This window comes from Ursus maritimus, unplaced genomic scaffold (assembly GCF_017311325.1).
Source record: "Ursus maritimus isolate PB19 unplaced genomic scaffold, ASM1731132v1 scaffold_23, whole genome shotgun sequence".
In the NCBI taxonomy this organism is placed as follows: Eukaryota; Metazoa; Chordata; class Mammalia; order Carnivora; family Ursidae; genus Ursus; species Ursus maritimus.
Genome location: NW_024424786.1, coordinates 7,990,981 through 8,011,236, shown reverse-complemented (window position 1 = coordinate 8,011,236; position 20,256 = coordinate 7,990,981). Strand labels below are relative to the sequence as shown.

At 49.7% G+C, this 20,256-nt stretch overlaps 1 protein-coding gene and 1 non-coding gene across 3 annotated transcripts in view; both read right to left on the bottom strand.

The window, feature by feature from the left end:
- Positions 1-20,256, bottom strand: part of NAV2 (neuron navigator 2) — a 383,478-nt gene that overhangs the window by 327,851 nt on the left and 35,371 nt on the right. The gene's annotated exons all lie outside the window — the stretch shown is intronic.
- LOC121104868 lies at positions 6,774-6,845 on the bottom strand. The gene has a single exon (XR_005837242.1). It is a non-coding gene; the product is annotated as a small nucleolar RNA SNORD45 (small nucleolar RNA).

Here is a 20,256-nt window from a genome sequence, read left to right as displayed (position 1 = left end):
AGAGAGATAGTGAGAGAGAGCATGAGCAGGGAAAGGGGCAGAGGGAGAAGGGGAAGCACGCTCCCTACTGAGCAGGGAGCCCGATGCAGGACTCGATCCCAGAACCCTGGGATTGTGACCTGAGCCAGAGACAGCTGCTTGCTTAACTGACTGAGCCACCCAGGCACCCCTAGAATCTAAATTCTTAACCTGTGTTGTTTGGTCTCTCTGTGTAGTGACATCATAATCATAAGGTGAGCCCAAGGTCAAAAGTAAAATAAATATACTTCACTAAAAGGGACTTTACAGGGCACCTGGGTGGCTCAGCCGGTTAAGCGCCTGCCCTCAGCTCAGGTCATGATCTTGGGGTCTTGGGATCGAGTCCCCAGCAGGGAGCCTGCTTCTCCTTCTCCCTCTGCCTGCAGCTCCACCTGCTTGTGTTCTCTTTCTCTCTGTGTGTGTCAAATAAATAAATAAAACCTTCAAAAAAAGGGGAGGGGACTTATAAGTAAGAGGTGCCATGCCCAATTAGGGGTTTGGGGGGTTTTTTGCTTGTTTTTTGGTTTGGTTTGGTTTAAATGATTGCTGTCCCTACAAACTTCCATCAAATGCACAAAACCTATCTCAGATCATGCAACTGTGGATAGTATTTTAAATACCTCTGTGACCTGGGGCAAGGTGTAGACCTCTCTGCCTCTCAGCCTCCTCTTTGTAAAACGGGTATGGACATATTTACCTCTTAGGATTATTTTGAAAATCAGGTGAGGTACTACATATGAAGGCCCCTGAAAAACCATAAATTCCTAGAACTAGTCTCCCGAAATTAATTGATGGTAAACAAACCTGAGTATGTTCAACAGCCTTACCCGTGTGTCTTCACCGTAGGACTTTTGGGAAGCTTCCATACGCCAGTGAGCACCCTGGAGCTCTAAGCAGGCACCTGGGAATGGAGTAACTCCTAAATTTATTTGACAGCAGGGCCCTTTGGGTAGAGCACTTCTCAAGCTACTACCCCAAGGAACCCACTTCGGGATTGGTATCCCACAAGGTGGAACCTGGCCTGTATTTCCCAGCAGGTCCCCCTCTTCAGCAACATTCAAAGCAGCCTGAGTCCATCTGAAGCCACCCCTAGATTTGCTCTCTTAATTTTGAGACCCTGCAGCAGGAGACTTAAGCCTGCACTTCTATCATTATAACTATCAGGCCAGAGACCACAGGATCTGAGTGACGAGACAATGGGGGCCTTGGGGCTCCAGCAGAAACATGACAAGAGAACTCAGATGACCCCATCCCTGTGTCCTACACACAGTCTGGTTTCTATCAGGCAGGGCCCTGCAGAGTCACACTGAAAGCCAGTCATTCAGAATGTGTGGCTGACCCCTGACACAAAACCAAGATTTGAAGGATGGCCTTACTGATAATGAATCCCCATCCTTCCAGCATGGAGCAGATGGTAAGGAATAACAATGGGATTGGCCCTACACCGGGGGCACAATGGGAGGAGGACGTGTGCCTTTGCTCCAACACCCTGTCCTACGAGGTAGGCGTGAAGTGTCTGAAAGAGCCATCATCTTATTCTGATAAGAATCGCTAACATTTACTGAGCATTTGCCTACTTAGCATATCCCAGCCACTAAGCTATTTACATAAACCACCATCTTCGATCCTCACAACAACACTCTGAAAGTAGTACCGTCACCAGTATCCAGAACAGGCAACAGAAGCACAGAGATGTTAGGTAAATTACCAATGGTCACACAGCTCATAAATGGTGGAATTCCAACATGGGTTTGTCTGAAGCCATAGCCTTGTACCTGTGGTCATAGGCCTTAGAGGTCTTCTAGAGCAGTGGTTCTCAAAGTTCAGTTCCTGGTCCTACAGCCCAGCAATACCTGGGAACTTGTTACTATGCAAATTCTTGGACACCACCACAGACTTACTGAAAGAGGAACTCTGGTAGGACCCAGTAGTCTATGCTTTGTTGTCGTTGTTCTATAGACCTGCGGCTCGTTCTGATGCCCACTAAAGCTTGAGAACCACGTCTCCAGGGAAAAGAGCTTTGTACCCAAGCAGTGGCATCATGTCACTTGAGAAAGCCCCAGAATGAGTCACCTGGCCCATTATCCAGTAGCGTCACCCAGCAACGAGCAGGGCACAGAAGGGCAGGGTGCAGGGCCAGTAGTTACTGTAGGAAGAAAAAGTAATAGTGAGACCTGGGGTCGCAGGGCACTAAGGCCAAGACAGAACAGGTGGGAGAGCTGAGGTTCAGGGTGAAGGTGGGAAAGGCCAGCATGAGGCACGCCTACATGGAAGATGCCAGGCCATTTCCATCCCATGTCCTCCTCTCTCTCTTCACAGGGCTATAGGGTCACAGAGGGCTGGGCAGGCCTTCATGATCCCTGAGTTCTCTCCCTTCCCAGGAGCACACCCCCACTTGGCAAGGGCCCTGCCAAGAGGGTCTCCTGCCTCTGCCTGAACCCCTGCAGTGAGGGAGAGCTCACTGCCCCCAAGGCGGTTCTTTTCCCTTCTGCGGAGATGTCTGCGTGTTTCCTTGCGCTCTTCCCCGCCACTCCTTCCTCCACCCCACCGAGGCTACCCTCAACTAGCCTGCCTCAGGGCAGCCCTTTAGATATTTGACAGTGCCCACACTTCCCGGGTCTTCTCTTGTCCGGGCTAAGGACTTGGTTCTTTCAACAACTCCTCTTGTACCTGTTTTCATGTCCTTTCACTGTTCCAGGCCATCCGAAAAGGCTCCTGAAGGATCCTCAGAGAGGGAAACCCAGCAGCCCTTGTCTGACACTCTCTGTTGGCCCAACTCCGTAGACTCCAGTGAATGGAGTAACATCAGGCAAGCTCAGCAAAGGGCCCTGGGCCGCCTGCCTGGCCACGCTGTCCTCAAGGAGGGGCCCAGGGAGGGGGACGCTGCCTGCCTTTCCTGCCCTTCTTCCGGAGGAAGGCATGGAAAGCGCCAGCCTGTCCTTCAGAGATTTCCTTGAGAAAGCAGAGGCAGGGGGGCAATGTTTCTGCAAGACCCACTCACTGTGCAGTGAGGGAGACCCATCCTGGACCAGGAAGTTCCCCCACACGTGCCCACTCTGCAGAAATCAGAGGGGCCCCACTCCCTGGCATCTCCCCCTCCTTCTCAGGACTGGCAGGGCTCCACCATCCCCACTGGAACCCTTGGCTCTTGGAGGGGGTAAACATCAGGTTGTGTGAAGGCCCTGCCGTCTCTCTGCGGTTGGCAGGGATTGACCGTTCTGCAGGGAAGAGATAGTGATGGGTCTGTTTTCACTGGACAGACTTGTGGTTATCTTCCCCGAGGAAGCCAAGGGCGGGGGGTGGGGGATGGGTTTGGGAGCTTGGAGATCTGGGCTACAGGCCCTCAAGGTCCCAGTGCAAGCTCCCAGGGCATCCTCTGGAGACAAACTGCTTGAATTCAGACTCTGGTCCACCCTGACTCTGTGTGACCTGGGACGAGTTATTTAACTTCTTTGTGTCTTATGACCTCATCTGTTCATGGAAATGATAACAGTGCCAGTCTCTCCACAGTGAGGCCCATGTGAAACATGCATGTGAACACGGGGCACGGTAGCGGGCACCCGGTTCAAGCTCATTGGGTGTTTATTGCTCCTATTGGTCTACTGCTTTATACAACTTGGTTAGGGGTCAAGTTATACATACTAAAGCCCTTCTAACTTTACAAAGACTTTATTATCTTGTTTGATTCCAATAACTCATGAGATGGCAACATCAAGATGTATGATGACCATTGTATATGTGAAAATACCGAAGCCCAGAAAGGTCAAGTGACTAGTCCAAGGTCACACAGCAGATCCATCGACAGAGCCCAGACCATCTGACCTCCTGCCTTGGACTCCTGAGGACTGGCTGTGATGGCCACTTTGATTTATACTACCATTGCATTTCTTCTCACGTCATACGGCTGTCTTTATTTTCTAAAATCAAGAGCTAGGCTTGTGATCTTGGACATAAAATTCCCAATCTGGACGGTACACAGGTTCCCCTGTCCTGTGCCTCCCAGTTTCTATCCTAAGGGGCATCTAAGGAAGAGATTCCTCTGTATCTTCACCCCCAGTCCTGGCTCCTGGGCCAGGATTCGTCCAGTACCTGCCTGGTGTGTAAGGGTACAGCCAGGCTCACTGACCGATCCCAGGCTCACCATCTGACCCTGAGCCAGACTCGAAGGTGCACGGTATTAAGTTCTCCTGGAGATCCCCACAGGATGCCCCCTGTAGCACACCCCCTGAGTAGCCTCCTGCAATGTCCCAGGAAGGGGCTTAGACTCTCTTTTACAGTGATGCTGATCCAAGCCCACTTCTCCTAAGGCTTCTGGATGGGAGCAAGGCAGGGTGGGAATGTAGGGTGGGAGAAGGGTAAACTGACTGGTCCAGATGCACTCTCTAGCTTGCCAACCCCAAAGCCCTTAGAAGGAGATTCTGGGAGATTTGTGCCTGGGGCTGGGAGTCGCCATGTTCTATTCAGTGGCTCCAGAAATACCGATTTTCCCACCATGTCCCATCTGGGCCCGATAAGCACCATCCCTTCAATGCCTGCACTAAGTGGTTTGCGGGCTGTCTTGGCTGTGTGTTCCTGGGAAGGACAATTTATCTCAACGCTCTTCCTCTGGCTCTAAGAGCTGCTTCTCTCCCTCCTCAAGAGATATCAGGCATGGGCTCCACCGACATTTATCATCCAGGGATGCTCCAATGACATCAGTTTCCTGAGAGCTGGACAGTTCCCCTCACTGCAAAGCCTGGCTTTGCTCCCCCACCTCCTCCTGCTCCTCCCCATGCCCACGTTCAGACTTGGATTCGTCCTGCAGCCCCGACTGCCCAGAGAAGTGGGTTCTCACCGTCCTCACTGTCACTCAGAGCGCAGCTTGGCGCCCTTATCGGACGCAGCCAACAGGGCTGAAAATTTATAAAGAGGGCCGCCTTGTTGCAGATGAGTGGTATTGCAGGGGTTGAAAACGAGCTATAGGCAGAATTGTTCTTACATTTGTTAATATATGCAACAAATATTTTTGAATGACCGCTAAGCGCCCCATTCTTTTCTGGGTGTCGGGGAGACAGAGTGTTGAACGGACCGAAGATTATACACAAGGGCAGCCAAACTGACAGGCAAGTAAATGTATAGTAAGTACCAGAAGAAGTACAGCTGGGGCGAGGGACAGAATGTGCCTGGTGGGGGGGGGCATGGGGGGGCGAGTACTCTGAAAGGCAGCTCAGAGAGGCTTCTCGAAAGGAGGCATCTGCCAGCAGAGATGCAAAGGAAGGAAGTGAGCCCATACCCGACCTGAGGGGACAGCATCAGGGGCAAAGGGACAGGAGTGCAAGAGTCCTGAGCAGAATCCGGTCAGGGTGCTCAAGGACAGCAAGAGCACCACTGAGGCAGGAGCAGAGAGCAGGCCCGACGGCAAGCGCAGATGAGCTGGAGAGGAGAGTCGTGGTGAGCACGCGAAAGGCAGGAGTCTGCAACTTCGGCCCTTGTGTGCTCCTGTCGGCCTGTGAGCTAAGAAGAGTGAGGACATGTTGAAAGGGTCGGAAGAAGAAGGAAACAAAGATGGAGACAGAAATGAAGATAACGAAGGAGAAGAAGATGACATGCAGAAGACTAAGGGAGGAGCAGCTGGCGGGAGGGGTTTGAGAAATCAAGAGTTCTAGTTCGGCCACGGTCAGGCTGAGATGATGATTCGACACCAAAGTGCAGGCATTTATATATACTTTTATATACATGCGCATGAGCAAAACACACACACGTATAATGTAAAGGATGAGGATGTCCCCGATGCTAGTGGAGAAACAGAAAGAAAACAAGAATGCGTGGAAGACTTACCCTGACTTGCGAAGTACTCGATATTCATTCCCACAACGATCTGTAAGGACAAGTCTCTCCATTGGTCTCTCCCACTTTACTGATGAGAGAACTGGGGCTGAAATTTTCCCAAAGCTGCACGTGGAGCTGGGCAGAGGGAGAGCTGGGAGATGAAGCCAGGAGTCCCCGTTCCTAACCCCACATCTACCAAACAGAACAGCACATCCATGCCCGCTCAGGGAGGCAGCCTTCCTTTCTCGGCACCTGTGTTTGGGCCTTTTTATTTGGGCCATGTAATGGACAAACTGAGTCCTCCCAATTTCCTGGAATTGATTCTACAGACCGGACACAATGAAATGTTCTTGTTTCCTACCTCTGAACTTAGCCAGGTGGCATAAACACATTTTTATTACAATATTTTTTTCTTATTCGGTCCTTTTTAAATTATGAAGTGATACATGCTTATTAATTGAAATTAGAAATATGGAAAAATAGGAAGGAAGAAATTAGTCATGTCCTCAACCCTTAAATATAGCCATGATTGAATATTTCTGGGACTTTTTAGAGGCCGCACATGACCTATTGTATAGTAAGCAACAGTTTCTGGGTTCAGAATGGTGGGCTCAGAAAAGGGAGAGGACCCTAAAGGAACCAACGAACTGTATGGCAGGGGAGCCAGATAAGAACAAAAAGGCCTGACATTTATTAAAACAGCAGGTAGGCGTGTGTCAAGAATTGTGCTAAGCGCTCTAACTGCATAACCTTACGTAATTCTCACACCCCATTTTACAGTTGAAGAAACTGAGGCTTTCGCCATTCCCGAGCAGCAGAACTGAGACGTCAAGTTAGGGGTACTGAAGCCCAGAGCAGGAGCTGTTCAATCTCATGTCGTTCTATGCCTAGAGGACAATGAATGCCCACCAGAAGGTTAAAACGAATACTGCTTTTCTTTTCCACCCAAGGTTTTAGTGTAATTGTAGAATTTACATCAACTTTGGATTCAGCTATCACGTGCCACCACACCACCAATCTCAACAAATATTTCTTGAATAAATAAAAAACTAAAATCTGATAACTCCAGAACAAAACGAAAGAGAGGAAGACAGAGTGAAGTGGGGCAACCCAGGACAGACTGAGTCAGCCATTCAACAATTATTTACTGAGCGCCTACTCCATGCCAAGCACTGAGCTGGACACTGGGGACCAGTGGTGAACGTGACAGACTAAAATCCTAGCCTCCTGGTGGATTTTAGTGGATGGATCACCGTGGTTGGCTAAATCTGGGGAAATACTCAGCGTGGCTTCCCCCCAACCCCTAGAGGTCTGCCTTATTTCACTCTGGTGCACGTGGTCGCCCCGTGCCAATCAACTTGTTCTAAAAAGCAAAGAACTCCAGAAATACAAAAACCTAATTGCAGGGTGCTTCTCTTTTATTCCTTAAACCAAACCTTGTCTAACTTGTGCTTCCATGTCATCTCTTACTAGCTTATTTCTGTTCAATTTCCAACCAGACCCACTAACTGGAACTTTTCACCCGAGGCTATGGCCCTCCCTGGGTCTCCATGGATGAGAGGATGTTGTATGGAAAAATATTTTGCAGAGGGTCAAGAGGCATGAAGGGAGCAAGGGTCCATTGCTTCTGTCAGATTTTCAAAGGGGTACATAACCTCAAAAAGGTAAAAATCCACGGCTCTAATCTTTTCCACTTCAGTGGTATTTCCCATAGTCTATGAATGTTGACTCTTTTCCCCTGTAACAGTCTCTCCTAGAGCTGAGACTGAGTGGCATTTGGGGTTTGCTTGCAGAAACTATGCGAGCGCAGCGTTGGTATTTTTCCAGGCACGGCATAAAACGGAACTTAATTCATTCACTTCCACATTGACACAAGGGGGAACGTTCCAATTCCTCAGCCGCTGAGAAAGGCAATGTCCCCCACCAGGCTTCACACAACCCTCTTCCACTTGATTATTATTTGAGTCTCACCCCTGGCCCCGGCTCCACACTGCGGGTCTACACCGCTTCCCTGAGTACACACGGTCTTAGACACCTTCGGGCCAAAGAAAATAACACTGTTCTGATAGTCGAAGGCAAGAACAGGCTTCCTAAGCAGGTTGTTCATCTGCCAGAATTCTTGCTCACTATGCTTATTCTTGAACTCCAGATATCAATCACCATCTCTATAGGGTAGAGAAATGGAACAGAAAATACAGACGGCCTCCTGTTATTTCATTTTGTTGAAAGCAAGTAGCATATTCAAGTGGAACATTTAAGAGTCCAGGTCTTTGTGAGCACTCATTCATTCATTGCTGCAACAAATACGTATCAAGTGTCCACTGTGCTCCGGACACTTTCGAAGTGCTGAGGACACAGTCATGGACCAGGCAGAATGGGTTCCCGCCCTCCTGCACCTTATGGCCTAGCGCAGGGAAGAGGCATCACAAATAAATAGAAATGTGTTGAGAGCTAATACAATAAATATGACATGCTACTGGGAGCATGTAACCAAAGACTCTCTGCCGTATCACAGTGTTGAACAGCAAGGAAGACGTCCCTGCTGAAGTAACAGATATGCTGAGGCCTGAGTAGCTGAGGCCAGGGTGCATGGAAGGAGAAGAGGTTAAGAGCCATTGAGGCTTGTGCAAAGGCCCTGAGGCCAAAACTAGTACAGCATATTAGAGGAACTGGAAGAAAGCCTATGTGGCCAGAGCACAAAGTGGAGCCACAAATGGTTGGAAATGAAGCGAGAGAAGAAACAAGGGTTCTATGCAGATACAGTCTTGCATGTCCTTGTAGGGATTTGGGTCCTAATCCTGACAGCAATGGGGAGTCATGGAAAAGTACGGAGGAGGTGTATGGGACATGATTAGATCTGAGGTTTTAGTTTGTTTTAAAGCTTTTATTTTCAAGTAATCTCCATACCCGTTGTGGGGCCTGAACTCATGACCCCAAGATCAAGAGTCACATGCTCCCCTGACCGAGCCAGTCAGGTACCCCTAGATCTGAGGTTTTAAAAGATCATGCTGACCACAGTGTGGAGAGTGAACCAGGGATGGGCAAGACCACACATGCGGAACCAGTTTAGAGGCTTTGCTGGTAGACATGGGGAGAGATGCTGGTGGTTTGAACCAGGGTGACGGTGGTGGATACAAAGAAAAGTGGACTTCCTAGGAGAAAACAGGGAGCATGAGCCACAGACTTGATGGTGGGTTAGATGTGGAGGTGAAGAGGAGGGAAGGATTCGTCCTCTCATCAATCATTTCTGCTTGTCTCCAAAAAGCAGGTCGAGACACTCCTGACCCTGCCTCCAGGAGATGGCTCTCTGAGTGGACACTGGGGTGATAGCACGCCAGGTATAAATCTGAAAGGAGCCACAAATTCACAAGGCTCCAGTGACACTGGCCATTGTTACGTGCCTTGAAGGAGCCACAGCCGTCCCCACCCGGAGCCTTTGTGTTGGTGATTCCATGGCCTCCATCAGGCTCCCCCGGTCTTCCCAAGGCTGGTGCTTCAGATCTAACGTGGTCTAACAACACCCCCACTCGCTTTCGAACACATCGCCCTGCTTTACTCTCTTCCTAGCACTTGCCATCTTCAAAATAAACTTCTTAATGCATTTGCTTGCCTGTGTGTTGTCTGTATCTGAATTCCACGACAACAGAAACCTTGCCCTTCTTGTTTCACCATGCTTAGAACAGTGCCTGGTGCCCAGCAGGTGCTCAGTAAAAAGAAGATGAATGAGTAAATGACTACTCAAAGTCCAAAGCCCCCCCCCGCCCCCGCCCGCCAAGTGCCCTCTCCCTGGGCCCTGTGGACATCCTTGGCTCCGGGCCTTGGTACCGACTGAGCAGCTCCTGGGCTCAGATGCCCCACGAGCCCTTGCAGACTTGCTCTGAACCTCCATCTGAACCCAGGGCTCAGGTGAGTAACGGTTCTCCAAGAAACAGCACTCTCATGGAAGTTTCCTTTGCTTTATTTCCCAAAGCAGAAGAACTGCCAGGGCTGGCATTTTTCCAAATTCCACACCTTGGGGCACGAAGCAAACTCTATAGGACCCCAGGACAGAATTATGTATTCACACACATGACTAAAAGAGCTCACAAGCAAACATTGCTGGTGCTGCTGATTCATGACTATTTCTTTTTCTAGTTTTCCGTACAGATCTCAGGGCCAAAGTCAACTGCATTTGTAGTTCATAGCTGGTTCTTTTTAACCCAGGATATTAGATGGGATTCAGTTCTCCTAGCTAAATTCCTTCTTGGAAAGGGCTCTTAATTCTTTTCTCTTGGGATGCCTGGGTGGCTCAGTTGGTTAAGCATCTGCCTTCAGCTCAGGTCATGATCCCAGGGTCCTGGGATCGAGTCCTGCATCAGGCCCCTTGCTCAGCGGGGAGACTGCTTCTCCCTCTGCCTGCAGCTCCCCCTGCCTGTGTGCTCTCTCTCTCCCCAGCAAATAAATAAATAAAATCTTTTAAAAAAATATTCTCTTACTCTTCTAATTTCATTTTCCAAAAGATGCTTCCTAACATGAGGATTGCATTCAGCAGAGGGGAAAGGAACAGGACGGGTAAGGCCCAGCCAGGCTCCTGCAGAGCCCACCAAAGGGACGAGTCAATGCCGAGTCACCATGAATGGTCAGTTCTCAGAGCTTGTGAGTCAGTGGCTCCTGGGCATGGGGCTTCTGGTGCTTTCCACATGCCTGAAGTCTCCCTCCAAGCCAGGAGGGAAATGACTAATAATAAACATCACCGTCTAGTGATGAGTTCACCTGAAATCATAGCATGGTGCCTGTGGGGTAAGATGAGCTCTCATCTTACAAATCTTCCGTGTGGCCCTGGGGTTGAGTTGAGATGGGACAAAGGATGGGGTTTTATAACCTCTGGGGGAGTCTGGGTACCTTTCTCCAACCCACCTCTCATGGCAACAGTGTCTAGCCTTACACACTGGCAGGTGTGTAAGGCCTCTAGCAAAATAGTCAAAACTCTGTGGTAAAATTCTAGTTCACATGCTGGAAGTCTCACTGAATAGGGAAGATTTTTCTCTTAGAAATTGCCTTTCAGGGGGCACCTGGGTGGGTCAGTGGGTTAAGCGTCTGCCTTCGGCAGGTCATGATCCCAGGGTCCTGGGATCCAGGCCTGCATAGGGCTCCTTGCTCAGCGGGGAGCCTGCTTCTCCCTCTCCCTCTGCCTGCCCATCCCCCTGCTTTTGCTCTCTCTCTCTTTCTCTCTCTCTGTCAAATAAGTAAATAAAATCTTAAAAAAACAAAACAAAACAACACCAGAGATTGCCTTTCAGGAAAAAGAGGCAAATGATAAGATAAACTTTTGGGGAGGAATTAAAAAAAACCCACTCTGAGGGATGTTACTCTTGAGCTCAAGAGAGCAACAGCGCCATTTGTGGCCAGCTTGCCATTGCCGAGCATTTTTACCTGCTCTGCCTCACTGCTGATCTGCGTCTTCGGTGTCTGTACCCCACGTGGTACTAGCAGTGGTCTTTTATTGGATCCTCACCGTGTGACGAGCACTTTATATATACGAGGTTATTTTATTTGGTTCACATCAAAACCCCTTCAGGTGAGTGTCCATTATTGTCTGCCTTTTACAGACCAGGAAACTGAGGAATCAGACATGAGGTGACTTGCCCAAGAACATCTAGCTCTTAAGTACTGCCTGTGGGAACCACCTGCTTCCTGGACACCAGAAGCCCCGCTCTCATCTGCGGCCTGCCTCTGTTCAATAGAAGAATCCATTTATTCTGTTTGCTAAGTCAGGAAAAGTATAGTTGATTGGTTTTTATTTTTTCCCCAGAAAGGCTTTTGCCGACTATTTTTCATGACGCTGAATTAAAGAATTCCAGAGCCTTCGTCTCTTGTTATCAGTGAGAGTGTTGGGCACAATTGTCTCCAGAGTGTCTTCCAGGTCCAAAGTTTATGATTTCATTCTGATCCATCACACAAAGCATCTCCTTCCTCTCAAGGATGGGGGGGAAACTTATTAGGCTCTTCAGAATATATACCAGCCATTCTCCGTAGACAGCAGAGCTCCTACAAAATCCCCAGAGGAAGTTATTAATTACGATCGACACTCCCTACGGGAGAGTGTGAGAAGGTGGGCAGAAGAAGCGGCTCTGCCTTCCTGGGAAGGTCTTGCTCCCACTCCAGCAGCCGGCTGGGTCTAGTCACGGGGTGACTGCCAGCCGTGCCAATTCCTGGATGTGTGGGACTAGGCTGACTAGCCTGTGTGTGTGTGTGAAGGGTACACTTAGGCCCTCAGGTCTGCCCCCTGTTTGCCCTGCAGCAAAATGGAGAGGGTTCCACCAACTCCAAGCTGGAGCCCGCCCACCAAGGACGCTGCCCACCAGCCCATCCTGCCCTGCCCAGGCCTGGGCCTTTCCTCGGTCATCAGCCCTCTCTGAGAGCACGGCTGACGATGCGGGAGCACAGTTGCTCTGAGGAGTTGGTGTGAGGGAGAGAGGGTCCCTGACCCTCACTGCCTCTTATAAGAGTCACCTCACCGTCTACCACGGCCACTGCCTCCCCCTGCCATGGCCCTGCTCCACACTTCCTCTCACTTGCTGGGCTCCCCTCCTCCAGCTCCTCCCGCCCCTCTCTATTCCTCAAGACCCCTCACAGTTCCCCCACCCGAGCGAGCTGCTCCTCACACATTTCCCTCAGAGGCCTCACCTCACGCTTCTGGTCTCAGCTCTAATGCCCCCAGAGAGGCCTTCCCTGGCCTCCCTTCTCTCCGCCACTTCACTCGGTTTTATTCTCATCACCCTCACCGTGATTTGAAATTATTTTCCTTACGTACTTCACTGCCCGGCTCCCTGGCGCTAAAATATAAGTTCGGGGAAGCCAAGAACCCCCTCGTCTTGTTCACTGCTGTGTCCCCCCGTGCCTCGAACGGAAGCCTAGGTGCCCAGTACGTGGAGGGAACCGACGCGCACCAACTCCTCACTCGCCAGGTGCAGGTGAGGATCTTACAGCACGAGGCTGCCGTGCGGGTGAGGGGCCACGGACCTTCAGGCTTTGTCAAGACGAGGTCCCCATAACGGCAGGTTTAACAATTCCGACTACATCGAGAGAGGCAGCGTGGACTGGGGCTCGAGCCTGCAGGCCCCAGTCCGAATGGAGTCCTCACAACTCCGTAGCTTTTTGGCCTTCAGCCAGTGATCGAACTTCTCTCAGCCACGGTTTCCTCACGTGTACGAGAGATGATAGTAACAGTACTAACGCCTCGGCCCCTGGATTACATAAAACAATCCACGGGACGTGTTCGGAGGAACCTCAGCGCACGTTGCGCCCTCCGTAAACGTAAGCTGTCACTGCGGACCAGAGAGAGGGCCGCACGTTCTCTGCTATACTCCCCCCTGCACACCCTCCAGCCTGCAAAGCGCTTTTACCTAATTCCTCCCTTTCGTGCCTCTGAAGCCCGCTGCGGGCAGGCCTTCCCCACTCTGTAGGCTCAGAGCAGCTGGCCTGAGATCCCACAGCTAGCCAGAGCAGAGGACAGAAAGCCTCTGATTCGGGGATCCGAAATCTCCCCTTGTCACCACGCTCGCTTCCTCGCCCAACCTACAGCCCCAGACACAATCTGAAGACACGGTTAGGCCCGGTGGGGAGAAACCGAGCTTGCTGCTTGAGGATCCCTGCTCAAAGTAAATGGAAGCCCGAGGCCAACTGTGTCTCTCCCAAGCCCGCTCCCTGGTAGGCCGGTTGAGGGTTTGCCAGAGCCACAAAGGCAGATGGAGCCTGTGGCTTCTGCCACTAGAGCAGGGCCCAAAGTTCTCGTGCTCTCCCAGCTTCAAGGCGCATCCAAACAGCCAGTGTTTGTGGGGCGGGGTCAGAGCGGGGCAGTAAAGAGGTAGCCCGCCCAAGGCTTTTCCAAGGGCTTCCAGCTGGCCTGCTGTATTCTCTGAGCCTGCAGATCCGCCAGGCCTCTCAACCCCTCCTGCTCGGCCCCCCTGCCCTGCCTTAGCCCCTGGCCCCTGTCCTCAGAAAGCTTTTCTTTTCAAAGGTGCCCTGACTAGCCCTTGGCAGCTCTTCCAGCATCAGGGACAACTCAGGAAAAGGACTCTGGGCCTGAAGTCCAAGGGATCCAAGGGGCCGGGTGCAAATGACAGGAGGGGGAAAACACCGCACTTACCAAAAAGGAACTGGCACCCGGTTCAGTCTTTTCAACTCCCAGCGGGAGCAGATTTGTTGTGACTACTGCATCAGGCTGTAAATAGTTTCCAGCGGCATACTGATTAGCCCGAGGCACCGCGGAGGCAAGCGCAAAGCACTTCCGGAAGTGCAGAGTCTCCAAGGGAAAGAAAAGGCTGCCACTCTCGGAAGGGGCTCACCTGCTGGCGGAAGCCCACCCAGTTTAATTCCTGAAAAAAGCAGCCAAGGCCCAAGGAGCCGCGGGGATCAGGAAATCACATGGAGCCAGTCAGATTCGAGGGGAGGGATTTCGGCTGGACCCTGCCATCTTCCTCCTCACAAACCCTTCAGGATTATTCCTTGCCCACAGTCTACATTTGCCAGCGTTACTTCCTAGGACCCTTATGAACTGGTCCTCTACTGGGTTGAATGGTTTCTCATCAAAACTCCCTATCCTCCTGGAACCTCAGAATGTGACCTTGTTTGGAAATAAGATGTAGTTAGTTAAAATGAGTTCGTCATGGATTAGGCTGGGCTCTAAATCCAAGGACCGGTGTCCTTATAACAAGACCACGTGAAGACACAGAGGCACTCAGAGAATGCCATGTGAAAACGAGGACAGAGGACAGAGCTCGGAGCCCCGCATCTACATGCCAAGGATCGTCAGCTACCGCCAGCAGCTAGGAGAGAGGCGTGAAGCAGATACTCCCTCAGAAGGCAGGATCCCGGAGGAACCCTCCAGAAAGAACCTCACTAATGCCCTGATTTTGGACTCCTAGCCTCCAAAACTATGAGAGAATACATTTCTATTGTTTGAAGCCACCCTGTTGTGGAATTTTTTTTTATGGCAGCCCTGAGCCGAACACAGGTTCCAAGCTTTATGTCTAGCCCTACGCCCATCAGCCACCCTCCTCACATTCCCTGTATAAGAGGTGGCTGTTAGACATTGTTAAAAAAGTGACAGCGTTCAGGTCTCATCTTTGACTTTGGGCAAACCAATTTGCTTCTCTTATTTTCAGTTGTCCAATCTATACCATGAAGGTAATAGAAGGGTGGTTGTGGGAGTTCCACCGAGAAAATACACGTGTAACAAGAGGGGGACTAGATCAGCCACAGAATTTCTCTTGGGGAAGGCATTACATTTGTTTGGAAAATAGAACCAAATAAACCTCCTTCCAGGAGGGTTTAGATTAAGAAACTAGGGGGCCCTGTCGACTAACATGATGTATTGGTGGTATATAAGTTGGGTGATAAGAGTTGGCTGGTGAAGAGGGAGAAAGGTCACGTTCACAGGGAAGAACCCAGGAGATAAAAAGGGCCAATAAGAGTGAGACTGAGGGAAGGAGGGAGCAACACTCCTCCACACCACCGTGTGGCTCGGGAGTTTGGCGGGGGGAGGGGGAGAAATACAAACATCTAATGGATTTTTCCAGTTATTTGTGCTGAAGCGTACAAGATAAGCCCATTCCCCCCATCTCTTCTACAAAACATGCAGGGAACTCCAAATTGGATTCCAACCGTTTTATGATCATGGGTTCTTCGAGTTTGAATTTGGAGAGGTACTGAGTTTGGAGGCTGGGTTGTCATGGGGGTAAGGTGAGGAGAGCTCACACCAACACATGAGCTGGAGAACCAGGGGCCTGGGGGGGCTTCTGGTTTACCCACACAAGCAAGCGGGCAGCATATTGAGGGCAGTTTATGAACATAACACATAAATGTTTGCTTCAGTCTCAGTCCTCCCCTTCCTGATCATGACTTACTCCTGCCTGAGCTTGGGATGACTTCTCCCCTTCCTCTACCACTTCTTCAACTATTTGAATCCTACCTATCCTTCAGGCATCAGCCACCTCCTGCTTCAAGCCTTCACCCACCTTCCCAGCTGGAGAGGGACAATCGTCCATCTCCCAGCTTTGTGTGGTGTGTATTCCCATGCAACAGGTACCATATTCTTTCTGTAACTAGAGCTAAGCAAAAAAACAAAACAAAACAAACAAACAAAAAAAAAACAAGACAAAAAGTCCTGCAGAGGCAGATAAGGGAAGATGAACTCAGAACAAAGAGAAAGACCCAGAAGGGAGTGGGGGCGGGGGAGAAGCTGGGAGGAGGGAACACTGAAAAGCTCAAATGGCCAACTACATTCACAGTCACTATACCAGGGCGGGGCGGCGGGGCCAGTGGGGAAAGGTGATATCTCCAGCAGGCCCTTTTGTAAAGTTGAAATTCAAGCATTTCCCCTGAGTCTTGAATGTCACTGTGAGGCACCCTGAAAACAATTGTGAGGCAGGTAACTGGTTTCTTGGAACCTCTCTAGAGCCGTGTGGGCACGGATTACCAAAACTTCCGCCTGCTAAGCTTTCTCCCCACCCTCACTCAGAGCAAATAAATATACCCACCAAGGTCTGAAATTAATCTCAAGACATTAATCTCAAAGGACCAGCAGGTGAAATGCTCCGACCCACCCACCAAGGGCTCTGTGACAGAGCTCCCCATGGCCTGGAATGAGGAAGTAACTCCATTTACCTGTTCACTGGGGAGGAAGGAGACAACCAGAGACCTGCTCCCCACCTATCCCTTGCCCTCAGCACCTGTCCTAGAGCCCAGGCTACTGAGCTTGCTGGGAGCTGGGTATATAGGAACAAAAAATACATGTTTGCTGTTCTCAGGAAGGTTCTCCCTCGTACAGAGGGAGACAAAAGAGCGGCAAGTGTCATGCAGTGTGGGGAGTGCAAGGAGAGAGTAGCCCAAGGGTTACAGTAACTCAGGAATTACTGCCTGCACTGGGCTATGTTTTAAAGGGTGAAAAGGAATTATGTCCACAACTCACTACCATCACAAACCCACACTGGCTGTTAGAGTCATCATCTTTCTAAACATTAAAATGTAAGGAAATGTATGATTTAGGGCAGCAGGAAGAACCTATGATAATCAGGGGATGAAGCCTGGAAAGGGTTATCCAAGGAGAGGGAACAGAATATGCAAAGGTCCAGAGGTAAAGTCATGGTTGCCATATAGACACCATTCTAGTAAGTATTTGTGGAAGACTCAGTGAGATAGCGACTATAACAATGCCAGAGGCCGGGTGGCTTAAATAACAGACATTTATTTCTCATAGTTCTGGGGGCCGCATGCCAGCATGTTGGGGTTCTTGGTGAGGGCTCTGATAGTGGTTGATGGATGGCTGTTTTCTCACTGTATCTTCACATGGTGGAGAGCGTAAGCTCTGGTCCCTTTATCTCCTTATAAGGACGCTAATGCCATCATGGGGCTCCACCCTCATGACCTTATCTAAACCTAATTATCTCCAAAGGCCCCACTTCCTAATACCATCACATTGGGGATTAAGGCTTTAGACACCTGCGTGGGGGTGGGGGGTGAGGCACAAGCATTCAGTCCATAGATTGAGTTTGCAGTAATTAACATTAATGACTCTGAGAATAATCACTATTTGTCCAAGACATACTAACGAGAAATTCTATCTCAGTATTAATAATCTAGAGTTGGAAACAACTTAAGTGCCCAACGGTCAGGGATGGGTGAAATAAATTACCTGCATACAACTAAATCCTAGTAAAAGTGACTGGGTATAAACATATTAATCACACAGAAAGATGTCCATGATGTATGAAGGTTTTAAAAATGTAGGTCAGAAAATACATACATGTTAATCAGTAGGAAAAAAAGACTGGTAACAAATAACTCACCAAAATATTTACAACTCTTATCTCCAAGGTGAGATTACAAGTAATTTTTATTTTTTTATTTTATTTTTTATTTTTTATTTTTTTAAAGATTTTATTTATTTATTTATTTGACAGAGAGACAACCAGCGAGAGAGGGAACACAAGCAGGGGGAGTGGGAGAGGAAGAAGCAGGCTCCCAGCGGAGGAGCCTGATGTGGGGCTCGATCCCAGAACGCCGGGATCACGCCCTGAGCCGAAGGCAGACGCTTAACCGCTGTGCCACCCAGGCGCCCCTACAAGTAATTTTTAACTGTTCTTTTACCCTGTCCATATGTTCTAAAATTTCTACAATAAGCATGTAAAGTTTTTGAAATAAGAAAGGAAGGGGTGTGTGTGTACGTGTGTGAGAGTGATTATGTATTTACTGCCAGACAGGACCAGGGAAATGCGAGAAACAGCCTCAGTATGACCCTGAAGGTCAGAATGAGTGAATAGGCACTCAGCCCAGGGTCCCTGCGGCCACTCCCACTGTGGGCTGTGACCTGAATCCCTTCACATTTCCTTCTCAAAGGTCATACTCGTTCAGCCCTCACCGTCCTCTTAGTCGGTTTCAACGGCATGGCCACATTTACCTTCTAAGATGGAAATGTAGTTAGTTCTTGGAATTGAAAGTTCCTTTCGGGGCCCCTGCGTGGCTCAGTCAGTTGGATGTCTGACTTTGGCGAAGGTCATGATCTCGGGATCCCTGGGATTGAGCCCCGCATCGAGCTCAGCAGTCAGCGGGGATTCTGCATGTCCCTCTCTCTCTCCCTCTGCTCCTACCCTTGCTCATGCACGTGTGCTCTCTCTCTCAAGTAAATAAATAAAATCTTTTTTAAAAAGTTCCTTTTAAAAATATTTAATAATTGGGGTGCTTGAGTGGCTCAGTCAGTTAAGCATCCGACTCTTGACTTTGGCTCAGGTCATGATCTCAGGGTCTTGACATCAAGCCCCCTATCAGGCTCCCTGCCCAGTTCAGAGCCTGCTTAAGATTCCCTCTCCCCTCTCCCTCTGCCTCTCCCCTCCAACTTTTTCTTAAAAAAAAAAAAAGTTTAATAATTATTTGTCAGCAAATCAGCATTGATAGATGTGACTTTGGCCTATTTTGTTGGGGGGGGGTGGAGAAGTGGGAATGCAAAAGAAGAAGCTCTAGGGGAGACAGAAGGTGGTTGTAGACTTTGAAGATCCCATGAGGCCAGAGAGCCAAGCCCTTTGCCTTTACAAGTGAAGAGCTAAGCTAGGAGTGGACCGCCTAAGGCATATCTAAAAAGGCAGCATGGAGAGTAGAATAACAGCTGAGATGTATTACTTTATCCACCCAATCCTGCCCTATTCCACACTCTGAAGCTACAGTGTAAGCACAACGCAGTCCTAACCTTCACGGAGCTTACATTCCGCAGGAGAGAAAGACGGAAAGGCATGTGGGCTATGAAGACAGGCAGTGGTAAGTGCTATGAACATAAACTAGGGAAAGTGAACAGAAACCGTTGCAGTGCTATTTTAGTTGGGTTGGTCAAGGAAGAGCCCAGACAAGAAGGAGGTGAGGGAGCAAGCTCTGTGTTTACCTGTGGAAAAGCATTCAAGACTGTGGGAACAGTAACAAAGGCCCTGAGTTGCAAGTGTGATTGGAACACCTAAAAACAGCAAGAAGTTGTTGTTGAGTGTTGGAGCGGACTGAGGTCTGGGAAACGGTGTGGCGGTGTCCTTCTCCAGCAACCAGGTGTGGTCCCTCTGGATATGGGTAGCTCCCACTCTGCCACCATCCCAGGTATCAGACCCAAAGAAGCTGCTTTCTCTACACCACTGCCTCCAGTCTCAGCAGAACGAGTCCCCGAAAACCTGGCTTTGGTGACTCGCAGTATAGGGTGATGGTGAAGGCTCAGGCTTTGAAGTCAGACACCTGTGGGTCAGTCGCAGCTCACTCACATCCCTGCTGCGTGTCCTTGAGCAAGCTGCTTAGCTGATAGGAAGCCCGGGGGGTGTGCTGGTACATTGGGTCTCCTGTGGTGGAGGGTGCAGGACATGGAGAAAAGCCTCAATTTGTAGCATTTGCCAGTTTCTGTGGTGTAAATACATCCACTGTGTCCGATGTCAGCTAGCAACATGAAATCACTGAACACAGAATTAGGAAGAGACACATACATTCGGCTCTCGAGAGCCAGGCCCAACCGGCTCTAGCATACCATCAGCTCGGTTTCTTCATCTTTAAAATGGTTTTCAGCTCATAGAGTACTTGGTGAGAATGAGATGAGGTGTATAAAAGAAGCACTTAGCCTAATGCTTGGTGCATAGTTCATGCTCCCTAAGTGAGAGCTACAATTCTGACTCAATAAGGATGTTGAATTCTGGTCTGGCACTTGCACGCAGACATGAATTCTCAAAGGAGAGAGCAAAGGGTCACCAAGAGGGCCGGGGCCTTACTCTGACTCTGTCTCCACCTCCTCTGTGACTTTGGGCAAGTGGCTTCTCCTCTCTGGGCTTCCGTTACTCTATCCTTAGTGAGGGACAGAGCTAGTTATAAGGTTCCTTCCAGACTGGACATTCTGCAACTTTGTACTTTGGGGACTGTTCTAGAAGCACCCTT